The following is a 16627-nucleotide window of genomic DNA, read 5'->3' as shown; positions in this document are numbered from 1 at the left end:
ACCACTGACGAAAAGAAAGTATCATTTTAATCATACAAAAGCAATACTCATACATAAAAACAACAGCGTCTGACTCAGATGTTCGATGCAGTAAGTGTGAATCTGCTTTTAGTATTTGCCATGGGATATGATCGGATGTATTACAACATAAAAAAAGTGAAAAACATAAAAGAATAGCCTGTGTAAGAGCTTATTCTAGAACAGTATAGGCTATTTTTTTAAAAATTGAAAGTTTTAGTGATAAATATATGAAATTAGCAGCTGATGGCTGACGTTCGCTTACCATCCTGTCCTTCACAATCAGTCTTTCAGATGGGTGGATTGTGCTGCTAAACTTATCCAAAGTACTTTTGAACCAAAATTTATTTGCGGCTGTACCAGAACCGAGGCACCTATGTTGAATGTTTTGACCTCATTTGTCATTTCTCAAATTGAATCTGATTTGCAGGAATCAAATTTTACTTCAATAAATACGGCTGCATCAGATAATAAGGACGTAAAAATATGTCTGTTGTTTGTTAGAAGTAGTTTATCTTGCTGCAAAACTGAAGCAGATAGTTCCTGTGTGTTAATATGGGCAGACTTCACTGTTGGGAGATGGAATAAGATAATAACACTGTGCAATAATAAAAATGTAAATCGAATAAATATGGTAAATTCCTATCAATTCTAATATGCTGATCATGAATATCACAAAGACAATTCAAAATTTGCTCTAGTTTTCATTTTACACTGTTTTGTTATGGTAAGATAATTATATTTGGATTTTTGTGTTAAGTTTAAAGTCAAATATCACAATGGTTTGTCAAAGTCATAATAACTAGTAACAATTGATTATATTATTGTCCCTGGTCTTGCTTCTGTGCAGTATTATGGCTGTAAACATTTTAATACGAATTTTAGTGATATTTTTTTCTCCCTCCTCTTCAACTTCAGTGACTTTATTAATACATATAATAATTTTTGCACATTTATTTCCAAATTAACTACCAGTTGTTCCAGTTGATGGCTATTGAAGTGAACAAAAATGCCACGAGTTTGTGTTAACACTGCTGACACATTTTGCTATGTGTGCAGAGAACTGATATTTGCTACACAAAAGCGGCAAATAACTCCAGTGATTGAAAAAGCTTACAGTTGTTATTTTGGGAGCAAAATAGGTGATCAGGAGAAATACTGGGCTCCACATGTGATCTGCAACATTTGTGCCAGCAACCTCAGGAACTGGATGCATGGGAAAGGACGTTCTATGCTCTTGATAGTCCCCATGACGTGGAGTGAGCCAACTAACCATGTCAGTGACTGCTGCTTTTGAATGGTTCTTCCTATCAAGAAAGGATTATCTAAGAAGAAGAAGAAGACAGTGACCTACCCTAACATTCCATCTGCCATACGTCCAGTTCTACATGGGGAAGGACTGCCAACACCTGAACCACTGACAGAGTATGAGATTACTTCGAATGGGGATTCTGAATATCATGAACCATGTACATCGCAAGATTCAGAGTTGCTTCCAAATGTACCATCAATTGATGATCCACAAAAATTGCATCAGAATTAGTTATCTCATTAGAGATTTGGAGCTCTCTAAAGGTAAGGCTGAGAGTTTAGCATCAAGATTGCAGCAGCGCAGTTTTATGGAAAGCGATGTAAATATTTCATTCCACTGCAGAAGGCAGCAACAATTCATTCCTTTATTTAACATGCAAGAAAGTGTTGTGGCATGTGTAGACATAAATGGTGTAATGAAGACTCTCAGAATTTATTACACCCCTGATGAGTGGAGGCTCTTTATTGATTCGTCAAAGTTGACCTTAGAACCAGTGCTTTTACATATTATAATGAGCTTCCTTCTATTCCAGTTGTACATAGTGTGCATATTAAAGTCATACCAAAACATGAAAATTTTACTAGAAGCCATCAAGTATAGTAACTGTCAATGGCAGATTTGTGGTGACTTGAAAGTGGTTGCTTTGCTATTAGGTATGCAGTTAGGGCATACTAAATATTGCTGATTTCTCTGTGAATGGGAGAGTCGAGCCGGTGCATCTCATTACAGTAAAAATTAATGACCCACCAGAAAATCTCTGCAACCAGGTATAAGGAACATTAAGAGTAAACCTCTAGTAGATCCGAAAAATATCCTGCTCCCACCCTTGTACACCAAGTTGGGTCTCATCAAAAACTTTTTTTAGGAAATGAACAAAGATGGTGATGCATTTAAGTACTTAAGGCAAAAATTTCCTTACTTAAGTGATGACAAACTATGGAGGGCATCTTTGTAGGCCCACAGATTCTAGAGCTTTTTGGAGACAATACTTTTGAAGGAATCATACAAGGTAATGAGAAGCATGCATGGGAATGTTTTATAAACGTCTGTTTACAGTTCTTAGGGAACAAATGAGCAATAAAGTACAAGGAGATTGTAGATTACATGTTATCATCTTATGAAAAACTTCGTTGGAACATGTCATTGAAAATGCATTTATTACATAGTCGTCTTGACTTGTTCCGAAAAATTGTGGTGCAGTAAGTGATGAACATGGCGAACGATTTCATCAACATAATGCCACATTTGAGAAGAGGTATGGTGGAAAATGGAGCCCTACTATTTTAGCAGAGTATTGTTAAACTGTCAGAAAGAATGCTCCCGAGTATGTGTATAAATGTCAAGCCAAGCGAAAACGCTCATCTTCTGAATTTATCTCTGAACAAAATATGTAATTGTATATACTGTACATATGAACATTCAACATTTGTAATCATTTATATACATTTGTGACCAGTTAATTTATATACTTTCTTTTTTCTTTTTCAAAGTTCTGGTATGAAGTAGACTTACAAAAGTATTTTCATTGATATAATATTATCTTCATTTTTTCTTATATTTTACTTTTATAATACCAGAATGGCACTGAAATTGATCAATGCATAACACATAATACAATTCAAGTAATTATTCAGTTAAATTTGTTATGATGAACCTTAGAACATGGATGCAGTTATATACAACCATGTAATTATATACAACCACTCACTCACAGAAAGATCTGCACCTAATTACTGGAAAATCGCTCAAGTCACACCAATACCCAAAAAGGAAAGTAGGAGGAATATGCTGAATTACAGGCCTATATCACTAAAGTCGATCTGCAGTAGGGTTTTGGAACATATACTGTATTCGAACATTATGAAGTACCTCGAAGACAACGATTTATTGACACATATTCAGCACGGTTTCAGAAATTATCATTCTTGCGAAACACAACTACCTCTTTATACTCATGAAGTAATAAGCGCTAGCGACAAGGGATGTCAAATTGATTCCATATTTTTAGATTTCCAGAAGGCTTTCGACACCGCTCCTCACAAGTGTCTTCTAACCAAACTGCATGCCTATGGAGTATCGCCTCAGTTGTGCGACTGGATTCATGATTTCTTGTCAGAAAGGTTACAGTTCGTAGTAATAGACAGAAAGTCATCAAGTAAAACGGAAGTAATATCCGGCGTTCCCCAAGGAAGCGTTACAGGCCCTCTATTGTTCCTGATCTATATTAATGACATAGGAGACAACCTGAGTAGCGTCTTAGATTGTTTGCAGATGATGCTGTCATTTACAGTCTTGTAAAGTGATAAGATGATAAAAACAACTTATAAAATGATTTAGATAAGATCTCTGTATGATGCGAAAAGTGGCAATTGACCCTGAATAAAGAAAAGTGTGAACTTATTCACATGAGTACTATAAGAAATCAGTTAAATTTTGATTACGCGATAAGTCACACAAATCTGAGGGCTGTAAATTCAACTAAATACTTAGGGATTACAATTACAAATAACCTAAATTGGAACGATCATATAGATAATATTGGGGTTAGAGAAAACCAAAGACTGCGATTCATTGGCAGAAGACTTAGAAGGTGCAACAGGTCTATCAAAGAGACTGCTTACACTAAACTTGTCCGCCCTATTCAGGAGTATTGCTGTGAGGTGTGGGATCCACATCAGGTGGGACCGATGGATGACATCGAACAATTACAAAGAAGGGCAGCTTGTTTTGTATTATCGAGAAATAAGGGAGATGTTGTCACAGACATGATATGTGAATTGAAGTGGAATAATTAAAATAAAGGCGATTCGTTGCGACAGGATATTCTCATGAAATTTCAATCACCAGTTTTCTCGTCCAATTGCGAAAACATTCTGTTGGTATCCACATACATAGGGAGAAATGATCATTACGATAAAATAAGAGAAATCAGGGCGCGTACAGAAAAATTTAAGTGGTCGTTTTTCCTGCGTGCTGTCCGAGAGTGGAATGGTAAAGAGACAGCATGAAGGTGGTTCATTGAACCCTCTGCCAGGCACTTTATTATGAAAAGCGGAGTAATCACGTATATGTAGATGTAGATCAATGCATTTTTAGTTAGTGAGCTACTTATACAAAAATGTAGATTACTTTTTTAAAAAAGCTGGGGATAACTACTAATGAAAATGGTTTTGTATCATTTTATACTGAAATAAACAGAACCAACACAAAATCATGCAATTTACACACTTTCACTTGTTGTCCAGTGTAATTGTATCCTTTTACCGATCTCCTAATTCAGATGATACAATTGCTGAAAGGTTCAATGAAAAATTGTATTCGATTTCAAATTCGTACCCAACTCATACAATTGTAGTTGGTGGTGACTTTAATTTAACCTCGATGTGTTAGCGAAAATACATGTTTAACTCTGTAGGTATACATAAAACATAATCCGAAATTGTGCTAAACACATTCTCTGAAAATTAATTCCAGCAGTTAGTTGATGAGCCTATGGGAATAGTAAATGGTTGTGAAAATACACTTGACCTCTTAGCAACAAAACGGATACAGGGATTAGTGAACACAGGGTTGCCATAGCGAGATTGAATATTGTAACCCCCAACCCTCCAGAAATAAACGAAAAATATACCTATTTAAAAAAGCAGAAAAAATTCACACAATGCCTTCCTGAGAGACAACATCCACTCCTTCCAAATTAACAATATAAGTGTAGACCAGATGTGGCTTGAGTTCAAAGAAATAGTATCGGCAGCAACTGAGAGATTCATGCCAAATAAATTAACAAACGACGGAGCTGATCCTTCTTGGTACACAAAGCGAGTTAGAACACTGTTACAGAAATAACGAAAAAAACATGCCATATTTAAACAGATGCAAAGTCCCCAACATTGGCGATCTTTTACAGAAGCTCGAAATTTATTGGGTAATCCAATGTGAGATGCTTGTAATAGTTTCCACCATGAAACTTTGCCTCGAAACTTGGCAGAAAATCCAAAGAGATTCTAATCATATGTGAAGTATGCTAGCGGCAAGATTATCAGTGCCTTCTCTGTGCGATAGTCATGGAGATGGAGATACTATTGAAGACATTGCTGCCAAAGCAGACATACTAAACACAGCCTTCTGAAATGCCTTCACAAAAGAAGATGAAGTAAATATTCCAGAATTCGAATCAAGAAAAGCTGCCAACATGAGTAATGGAGAAGTAGATATCCTCGGAATAGTAATGCAACTTAATCACTTAATAAAATTAAGTCTCCTGGTCCAGACCATATGCCAGTTTGGTTCCTTTCAAAACACGCTGATGCAATAGCTCCATACATAACAATCAGCTATAATGAATCACACCACAAAAGATCTGTACCAAAAGACTGGAAATTTGCACAAGTCACACCAATATTCAAGAAAGATAGTATGAGTAATCCACTAAATTACAGGCCCATATCATTAACGTCGATATGCAGCAGAATTTTGGAAAATATATTGTGTTACAACTTTAGGAATTACCTTGAAGAATATGGTCCATTGACACACAGTCAACACAGTTAACTCTTTACTTGCATGAAATGTTGAGTGCTGTTGACAAGCGATTTCTAATTGATTCCATATTTCTAGATTTCCAGAAGGCTTTTGACACACAAGCGGGTTCTAGTGAAATTGCATGTTCATGGAAGATCGTCTCAGTTATGTGACTGGGTTAGTGATTTCCCATCAGAGAGGTCAAATTTCGTAGTAATTGAAGGACAGTCATCGAGTAAAACTGAAGTGATTTATAGTGTTCCCCAAGGTTGTGCTTTAGGACCTTTTCTGTTTTGTTATCTAAAAGACAATCTGAGCAGCCATCTTACATTGTTTACAGCTGATGATGTCGTTCATCGACTAGTAAAGTCATCAGAAGATCAAAACAAATTGCAAAACAATTACAAAATATATCTGTATGGTGTGAAAATTGGCAATTGACCCTAAGTAACGAAAAGTGTGAGGTCATCCACATGAGTGCTAAAAGGAATCCGTTAAACTTCAGTTACATGATAAATCAGTCAAATCCAAAGGCCACAAATTCAACTAAATATCTAGGAATCAAAATTTATGAACAAATTAAATTGGGAGGTTCAAATGGTTCAAATGGCTCTTAGCACTATGGGACTTAACATCTGAGGTCATCAGTCCCCTAGAACTTAGAATTACTTAAACCTAACTAACCTAAGGACATCACACACATCCATGCCCGAGGCAGGATTCGAACCTGAGACCATAGCGGCCTCGCGGTTCCAGACTGAGGCACCTAGAACTGCTCGGCCACACTGGCCAGCTAAATTGGAAGGAACACATAGAAAATGTTGTGGGGAAGGCTAACCAAAGACTGTATTTTATTGGCAGGACACTTAGAAAATGTAATAGATCTATTAAGGAGACTGCCTACACTACACTAGTCCTTTCTCTCTTAGAATACTGCTCCAGAGAGTGGGATCCTTATTCGATAGGATCGACAGAGTACATCGAAAAAGTTCAAATAAGGGCAGCACATTCTATGTTATTGCCAAATAGAGGAGAGTGTGTCACTGAAATGATGCAGGATTTGGGATGGATATCATTAAAACAAAAGCGTGGAGCAATCTTCTCACGAAATTCCAATCACCAATTATTTCCCACGAATGGAAAATGGCTTTGTTGATGCTGACCTACATATGAGAAATGATCACCACGATAAAATAAGGGAAATCAGAGCATGTACAGAAAGATGTAGGTGTTCGTTCCTTCTGTGCGCTGTACGAGATTGGAATAATAGATAATATTGAAGGTGGTTCTTCGAACCTTCTGCCAGAAACTTAAATGTGTTTTGCGGAGTATCCATGTAGATGTAGATGTAATTTAATCCTAATGAGTGGGTTGAAGTTAAAATACTGGATCTGAAATCTTTTCCTGGAGAACCTTCAGAAATCATTGCTACATCTTTGAGTGAGATTTAAAAGAAAAAGCCAATCGCTCTTTGTGCAGATGAGATGAACTGCAATTTGAAAATTTGTTGTTGTGACTTACTTGGGGTTGGACATTCTGCTCATAGATTCCACAATACTATCCAGACAGCTGCTGATATCTGTCCTATCGATATTGGAGGCATTGTTTCTAAAATGTATGCTTAGCTCTACATGTGAACTCTAAGAATTGAAAATCTGAATGAAATTTGCAAATTTCTAGACCAGGAATATGAACAAGTTTCAGGCTATAGCAAAAAGAAATGGCGTGCTTTACTCTCAGAAGTCAAACATCTTCTATGCTTGTTCCTCCTAAATCGTATTTCAAATATCAAAATAAATGTCCATTTGTTACCAAATCTTTCTCTGAAAATCTTTATCAGGAACTTGGCTGTAATTTCTTCACATGTAAGGATTAGCTTTTGACACTGCAGTTGAAGAAGTAGAGAGTGAAACAATTACAGCTTTTGAAATAATTTCTGTGTTATAAGGTTTGAAACCTAATTTAGTTTTCAAGGGTGAAGACTGTTTCATAACATGTGGTATCAGATTAGTCCATGGTATACTGGATCTCATCAGAGATTTAAAAATTCGAACAGTATGTCCATACAGTTCATTAACCTGAGCTAAATATTTAAATGAGTGGCTTGAATCCATTGAGTGCTTGCAGTAGTGCAGCTGGGTATCATTTAAGACAGCAAGAATACACAAAAGATTGAAGATTTCGTTTGTGGAATGATTCCTGCAGTTGCAATAGACAGTAATGGCTCATAAGATGACTAAGTGTATACTAAGCAATATGTATCATTAGAAATATTAGAAAATTGGAAACAGGGTAAAATATCACCTAGCGACTGTTGAGTAGAAATTATTTCACGTTGTAGTATGAACAAAGTGTCCTATACCAATTTTCTTAAAATATTAGAGTTTATTCTTTCTCTACCTGGAACAAATATCCTTACTTAAAGAGTGTTTTGCTCATATGAATCACTTGTGGACAAAGGAAAACTACAGTCCTGCAGCAGAAACTTTGAAAGCTATGTTGATTTATAAAATGAAGTTTAATCACACTTCTTTAGTTTTTACAGAATGTTATCTGCAAATTGGACTTAATGAAAAATATCTATTCATCAGTAAAATATCACTGAGGAATGACTCTTGCATCAATATTCTACAGTACTGTTTGGTTGGAGTGAGTCAGAGGATATTTATATTACACATTATTTATTTATTTATCATTAGTTTCGAAACCTTCGCATTTATGATGAAAGAATTTTATGCATTCTCTTTTGTCCCTTTCTTATTTAGAAAAAAATCAAATGTTGCATTTTTGTTTTTAAAAAAATATGATCACCTAATTCCAAAATGCATTTCAAATGGTGGTGTCAAAGACGTTGGGCATGATTAGCACAGGTGGTCAACAGCATGGAATAAGACAGAATGGAACAGGACATCACTGTCAAGGTTTTTTGGGAAGACAGTTTTGACGCTGACGTTATTGGACAGAACTGACTCATAGTCTAACTTGGTAAAGTTCACCTATTTTCGATGTGCTCACGTTTTTATAACAGTGGATTTCATGGTTTTGCATCTTCTTGATCTACACACCAGAATGTCCAAGCACTACTGAGGAACAGAAGTAACCAGCCAGCAAGCAGCACGGGCGTCCACAATGGAACGTGTTCATGGACACGTAAGCGCCAACGATGCCTAACGCGTATGTCAAACCCTTGAGATACAGACAAAAAGCCCAGATAGATCTCTTAAATTATTATACGATGTGAAACAATGAAATACGCTTAAAAATCTATAATGAATAAATAAAAGTGGTGAAACGTGGAAAAGCACAGAGTTTAGAGATAATGCTTCAAAGGTAGAATTGGTCACATGGAAGGGCCCTGGAGACAACAGTTCGATTACATTTTGGTGAAATCAAGCTTTAGAAACCGAGTAAAAGACTGCAGAAGCTAGCAATCTGCAGACTTAGATAGTGATAAAAACCTGGTTCTGATGAAATGTTAATTCAAATTCAAATGTGTGAAGAAGCAGACAGTAAAAGGGAAATAGAAAAACTGAAAACAGAGGGAATGATGAGGCATTACACTCATGAGGCAGACAACCCAGCTAAAAATATCCAACATAATGAAGTTAAAGGAAATTGGGAACAAGGCGAATCTGGTATACATAAAGCAGCAAGAAAGACAGTTACGAAAATTAAACCCAAAAACAAGAGGAAATGGGTTACAGCAGATTTTATGCAGCTTAGCGAAAACAGAGTACTGTACAAACACGCAGCTGGTGAACAACGAAAACACGAAAACCTGAATTAGAAGATTAAGGATTTTAGTCAGTAAAGAAGCTACGACAGCAACAAAAAAAAAAAAATAAACTTGAGGAAATGTGCACAGATGTGGAAGAAAAAATGTGAAATGGAAGATCTGGTACGGCTTACAGAACAGTAAATAAATTTTTTAACAACTGGAAAACAACAACCTCAGTACAGTTGAAGACGAAGAGGTAAAATGCTGTTTGGTGAAGAGAGAGATTACATTGAGGAATTGTATGACGTTTACAAGAATGTTCAACAATAAAAGAAGAGGAAGGAGACGAAAATGAAGAAGGTGACATTCTACAAGAAGAACATGAGAAAGTTCTTAAAGATCTACTGGAGAACAAATTAAGAATTGTTGATGACAGTCCTGCAGAACTAATCAAGAATGTTCGTGACAACATAAAAATGATGCCACTGAAACTGATTAGGTCCATCTATAACAGAGGAGAGATACCAACTTCCAGAAATGTATCACGATTCTTATACCAAAGATGGAAACAGCTACAAAATATGAACAGTACCAAACATAATCCCAATATCACATGCCTCCAGAATTCTTATAAAGATGATTCTCGGAAAATTGAAGAGAAGGTGGAGGATATAGTGAGTGAGGATCAGTTTGTATTCAGACAGAGATTAGGAACAAGAGAAATGATTCCAGCATTGAGGCTTCTTACTGAAAAGCAAATACAGAAAAATTGACCACCTTATACTGCGTTTGTAGACTTGGAAAGGACATTTTATAATGTTGTCTGGGAGAGATGCTCAGAGTGTTTAAGAAAGCAGGTCTAAAATACAGACATGTGGATGATGCACAGCTTCTACAAAAAGTAAGTGACTGTGATTAGGAATTTTCGTCAGGAACAAGAAGCAAAAACTAGAAAAGGTGTGAGACAAGGATACACTCCTTCTCCTCTTGTATTCAGTGCTTACATCCAGGAAGCTATAGACGAAGTTTGTGAACCTGTTGGGATGGGGATCAAAATTAATCAACAGAAAACAGACCTAATGCGTTGTACAGCTGATACTGCTGTGATCACAGAGATGAAAGCAGATCTAGAGAAAGTCCTTAGCACAATGGAAAAGATGTATGGCAGTCAAAATGGTATGAGAATAAACAAGTGAAAGATTAAAGTAATGGTGTCCAGGGCAGAAAAAGAATATGAACCATTAAGAATAAGAACTGGAAAAGATGAACAAGAAATGCTAGATGAATTTATTTATTTTGGAAGGAGGATCATAAGGGATAGTAGAAGCCAGAAAGAAATTGTAAGCAGAATACAGTACGTTAAAGCTGCATTTAATCTGAGAAAGAACTTATTCACCAGCAAAAACATCAGTCTGGAAATAAGAAAATGGGCCATGAAAGCATCTGCTCTGAACAGGTGGGAAACTTTGACAATAGGAAAACAAGAGAGAAGATGGCTGCAAGCCCTGGAGGTTTGATGCTTGGGAAGAATGATTAAAATCAGTTGGAAAGATAGGGTAACCAATGAAGAGATTCTGAGAAGAGTACAGGAAATCAGATCTCTGTGGAGACACATCTAGATAAGAAGAGACAAACTCGTAGGACACATACTGAGACACAGTAACATAGCTACCCAAGAACGACTCACGCCCCGTTCAAATGGCTCTGAGCACTTAACTTCTGAGCTCATCAGTTCCCTAGAACTTAAAACTACTTAAACCTAACTAACCTAAGGACATCACACACATCCATGCGCGAGGCAGGATTGGAGGCTGCGACCATAGCGGTGGCGCGGTTCCAGACTGTAGCGCCTAGAACTGCTCGGCCACTCCGGCCAGCTTCACGCCCTGTCCTCACAGCTTTACTTCCACCAGTACCTTGTCCCCTGCCTTCCAAACTTTACAGAAGCTCTCCTGTGAACCAAAGGCAAAGGTCTCGAGTTCGAGTCTCGGTTAGGCACACAGTTTTAATCTGCCAGGAAGTTTAATATCAGCACACACTCCACTGCAGAGTGAAAATCTTATTCTGGAAACATCCCCATGGCTGTGGCTAAGCAATGTCTCCGCAATATCCTTTCTTTCAGGAGTACTAGTTCTGCAGGTTCGCAGGAGAGCTTCTGTAAAGTTAGGAAGGTAGGGGACGAGGTACTGACAGAAGTAAAGCTGGGCAGATGGGACATGAGTCGTGTGGGTAGCTCAGTTGGTAGAGCATTTGCCCGTGGAAGGCAAAGGTCCCGACTTCTAATCTCGGTCCGGCACACAGTTTTAATCTGCCAGGAAGTTTCATGTCAGCACACACTCCGGTGCAGAGTGAATATCTCATTCTACAGTAACATAATTGGAACTGTAGCAAAGGAGTACTGAGGGAAAGAATCGATATGATGACCAAGGATATCATACACATTTACTACTTACATAGAAATGGAGAGGAAGGGAGACAGAAGGGGGCCATGGAATACTGCTGCAAACCACGCTGTGGGTTGAACACTGAAGACAGAAGAGAGAGAAGTAACATTAAAAATGACAAATTACTAGCTGAAATATCCAGCTAAACCAGAAAATTATTGACTTAGTAACTGCATGATAATGAGCAGGTAGCCAATTCAGATATGAATAGCAGTTGCAACCATGGTATTTTAATTGGCTACCTACACATTCTCATATAAACGTTAAGTCAAAAATTCTCCAATTTAGCGAGCTTTTTCAGCTTTTAATTTTTAATTTTACCTGTGAAACATAAACTATAAACTTTAGTGCTTTTCCATATTTTAGCGCTTTTATTTATTGACATAAGGCGTTCTTTTCACTTAGGCATATATTAACATTTTATACTGTATTATTTATAAGAGATATACTGAACCATCTTGCCATCCCCCAAGAGTTTGACACATACATTCCACATCGTTGCCACACATCCCATTGAGTATGTCCATACAGCTTGCTGGCCAGTTACGCCCGTTTTTCGTTAGAGCCTGGACATGCTGATGTGTATTTCCCATGCCAGTCCCTAACTCCATGTTTGGTAAGATCCCTTCTTTCTAATCAATCTACAACGTCTCTCCCACATTTGCTACATATCAACCTGTTTCTGGGTACGATAGAGTTCACTTAATGTCGTTCCTGCACCACACATCAGTATTTCTCTTTCTGTTTGTCTGTTTTTCACGCCATGTATGAGTTGTTTGAGTTTCTAGCTAAATCTTCAGGCCATGGACTCCGCCTGCTTGGTACAGTATCATTTTTAGTTTTGCTTTTAATGGGAAATCGTGCACTGTAGTCTATTTTCTTTGACATATTGCTATTATGATGGCAAAAGTTTTTAATCAGTAGACTGTCATGTAGATGCCCTCTGACAGTGCGAGTTCATCTCTACATGCTTACTGTTATTTATTTAGCGGATGGCTAATACAGACAAATCATAAAATTAAATTTCATATACATATGTACATATTTACACACAAGAAACTTAAGTTTGGTTTTACTACTGAATATCCAGTCCTTCAATCCAGTGCACAGCATCCGGAGTTGCTAGCAGGAAGTCCTCTTCAGCACGGTGATAGGCTCAAATCCTGCATTCATTGATAATGTGGTAAACAGTCTGGTATGGAGCCCCACAGTCACAGGCTGCATTACTCAGATTCTTACACTTAAAGAAAACATCCCTACATTGGCCATGGCTGGTACAGATTCTATTGAGAGTAGTGCAGGTCTTGCGTGGTAGGTCATATCCACTTGGAAGTTTAGCACCTGAGAAGATGTTATTCAGATGCACATCTGTCACTGCATCCCACCGACCTTTCCACTCTTCAAGGAGTTTTTAATCCTGAGCAACCATGTAGATGATTGCCTCTTATATCTCCTTTTTATTCATTGTGACATTGCATAAAATTCCTCTCTATCGCTGTTTACATTTCTCCATGCATTTTATGAGAGTATCTCCACCAAATCTTGTTATGTTTATCATGACCTGACTCGCGTAGATTTTTCACTATGATTTCATCTTAGATTTTTTTACATAGTTTTTTCACATATTTACAGATTACCACCTGAAGATGGAGCTGTAACAGATGTGAAACCAGTACTGGCTAAGAAACAAGAGATTGTACAGCTGAAGCAGTTTTATTTTTCAATATGATTTATCAATTCTGTCATTGTACAGATTAAAATGTTTTTGTGGAAGTGAATGCATAATCAACAAATAAATGATGTCATATGTAATGAGAGGAATACAAAAAGGTGTACTTAACAATTCAACCTATGTAACCAGGGACAGTTCTTCTTACCATGGAGAAATCACATATGAGTTTCCCCAAGGCTCAATGGTAGGTCTGCATAGGGCTATTTGGAAAGTAAGGAATGATTGGTCACAAAATAGCAATCACAGTGAACATCTGATGATGGTTTAAACAGACATGTTGCATGCCATGTCGCTCCTCTCAGTTCTGAGCGCACAGTGAATGTGTAAAAATGCCTAGAAAATAGTGTCTCCAGCCAAGTATGGTTGTCAGCCTAGAGATTTCGCCTGATCTCTTGTAACCCTACATAACTGTTCTTCATAACAGTCATCAGTTGCGCATTGGATGGGCAATGAGGACGCTCCTGCAGTATTTTAGATGGGAAGTGTTTTATTACCCACCATATAGCCCAAACTTGGCTCCCTCTGATTTTCATCTGTGCTCAAATGAACCTCCAGCTATGAAAGCAACATTTTGACATGGACAACGAGCCACAGTCTACCACAGAAAATAGATGGAAAGCAGAAGTGGCTGTCTTCTGTGATGAGAGTATTGGAAAGTTGGTAAAACGCTATGGTAGATATCTAAGTCCGAGTGGTGACTATGAAGAGAAGCAGCTGAAAGGTATAGCTAACTTTTCGAATAAAACAGTTTTAATTCAATGTGGTTTCCGTTTTGCGACCGATCGTTCCTTACTTTCTAAATCGATCTCGATATTAGTGATATTCTGTTTAATATAAAACAAGTAGAATTACTTTTTTGCCAATGACAGTAATATTTTAATCAATCAAGGAATGCATGCAACAACAGAAGGAGTGGTAACCAATGTTCTTAAGATTGTCATTGGAGGTTTTCTATGAATGGTCTCATTATCAGTTTCAGAAAGGCACAATATATTCAATTCTGCATATTTGGAGGTATTGCACCAATGATTCACCAGGGTGGAAATTTCAAAATTCTGTGTCTTTATATTGACTAGAACAACTTAAACTGGAAACAGCACGTTTGGGAACTCCAAAAACAACATGGTTCAACAACATTTACTCTTAGAATAATTGCAAATCTTGGTGAAAGACAAGTGAGTAAGTCGACATATTTTGCACATTTTCATTCAATAATGTCATATGGAATAAGCATTTGTCAACTCGTCTTTGGTTGGTTCATTTGGAATATGAATGCACAAAACTACAGGGGCATTAGTCGCTCAACTAATCTTTAAGAAAGAAAGTATTTGTAGTTCAAAAAACGTGCTGCAAGAATAATAGATGGTGCTCACCCATGATCATCCAGTAGTCATATGTTTAAGGAGTGAGGCGTTTTGGCTGCTGGTTCAAAATATATTTATACCCTTATGAAGTAGGTTCCTAATATTCCATTGCAGTTCAGAAGGAACAGAGATGTACATAATTACAATAACAGAAGAAGAAAATTGTATTCATTTTTCTACATTAAGGTTGTATTTAGCACTAAAGGGCAGTGCATTATGTTGCAACTAAAATTTTTGATCACTTACCAAGTGATGTAAAATGTGTGGCAGACAGAAAAGTAAAATTTGAAAATGAACTGAAAAAGTTTCTCCTTGACAACTCCCTTTACTCTGTAGAACAATTTCTGTTATTGTAATGTTTCAGGGTGAGTAGGTATTATTAACACACATCTGTGTATTAAAAAGAAATCTTGTAAATAGTCAGCATGCAGAATTTTGCCATATTTACAAATTAATTTGTGTTATGAATGTAAAATAACTCATGACAGTAATTACAATTTATTGTGCAAATGATCTGTTGACCATGAAACTAACTGACTTATTGAAAATGTTCTATGACAACTTGGATATTGATTCCACTGAGTGTTCTCCCGTAAGAGAGCCCAGATATCTGAGAGCAAGAAATGATTTAGATTTTACAGTAACTGAACAGGGCTGACAACTACACTATAAAGGAAAAGGATTGAAATTGAGGAAGCAATTTTCATTAAACATACTTTTATTGAGTTAAGAAGTCAGCTGTCTTTAAGGACAAAAATACAATTATTTAAGATGTTAATGGCGTACAGAGAAAAAAATGATGAATAAGGTGAACAGGTTCCAAGTATTCCCTTATAACATTGTTTGAAATATGTATATATATATCTAATAATTTTCATTGTTCTGAAATGTTTCACTTCTCAGGGAGTTAGCTTTCATAATTGATCAAGAACAACCATGATGAAGTTTGCTTTGGCCATTAACAAACTTTAATGATACTATTCTGCTGCTTTTTGCATCATAGATGTGATCTTATAGCCTCAGTTTCACCATTCAGTACAAGCCTTAGTGAATTGATGGTGTTGGTGTTCCATCTAGTATGAACCCTCCAACATTGCTATGTCACCTGACTGTTCATTCTCTTCTATTGAATTAACCGACCGAGCGAGGTGGCGCAGTGGTTAGACACTGGACTCGCATTCAGGAGGACGACGGTTCAATCCCGCGTCCGACCATCCAGATTTAGGTTTTCCGTGATTTCCCTAAATCACTCCTTTCAAAGGGCACGGCCGACTTCCTTCCCCGTCCTTCCCTAATCCGATGAGACCGGTGAGCTCGCTGTCTAGTCTCCTTCCCCAAAACAACCAACCAACCATTAACATGTAGTGTGTACTGGCCTTTAGCCATGCCACATAAATTAAACTTTATGATGCCACATGTGTTTCCCCCACCATCGACTAGCGTCACTCAGCCACCATCTAGTGGGTGAATTTTGAAGCACCATCGCAAAAGTTTTGTTTTTGTGTTAGTCATTTTGTT

The sequence above is a fragment of the Schistocerca gregaria genome, chromosome 1, assembly GCF_023897955.1.
Source record: "Schistocerca gregaria isolate iqSchGreg1 chromosome 1, iqSchGreg1.2, whole genome shotgun sequence".
NCBI classification, from domain to species: domain Eukaryota; kingdom Metazoa; phylum Arthropoda; class Insecta; order Orthoptera; family Acrididae; genus Schistocerca; species Schistocerca gregaria.
The sequence above is the reverse complement of the archived record's forward strand: the minus strand, read 5'-3'. Positions refer to the sequence as shown.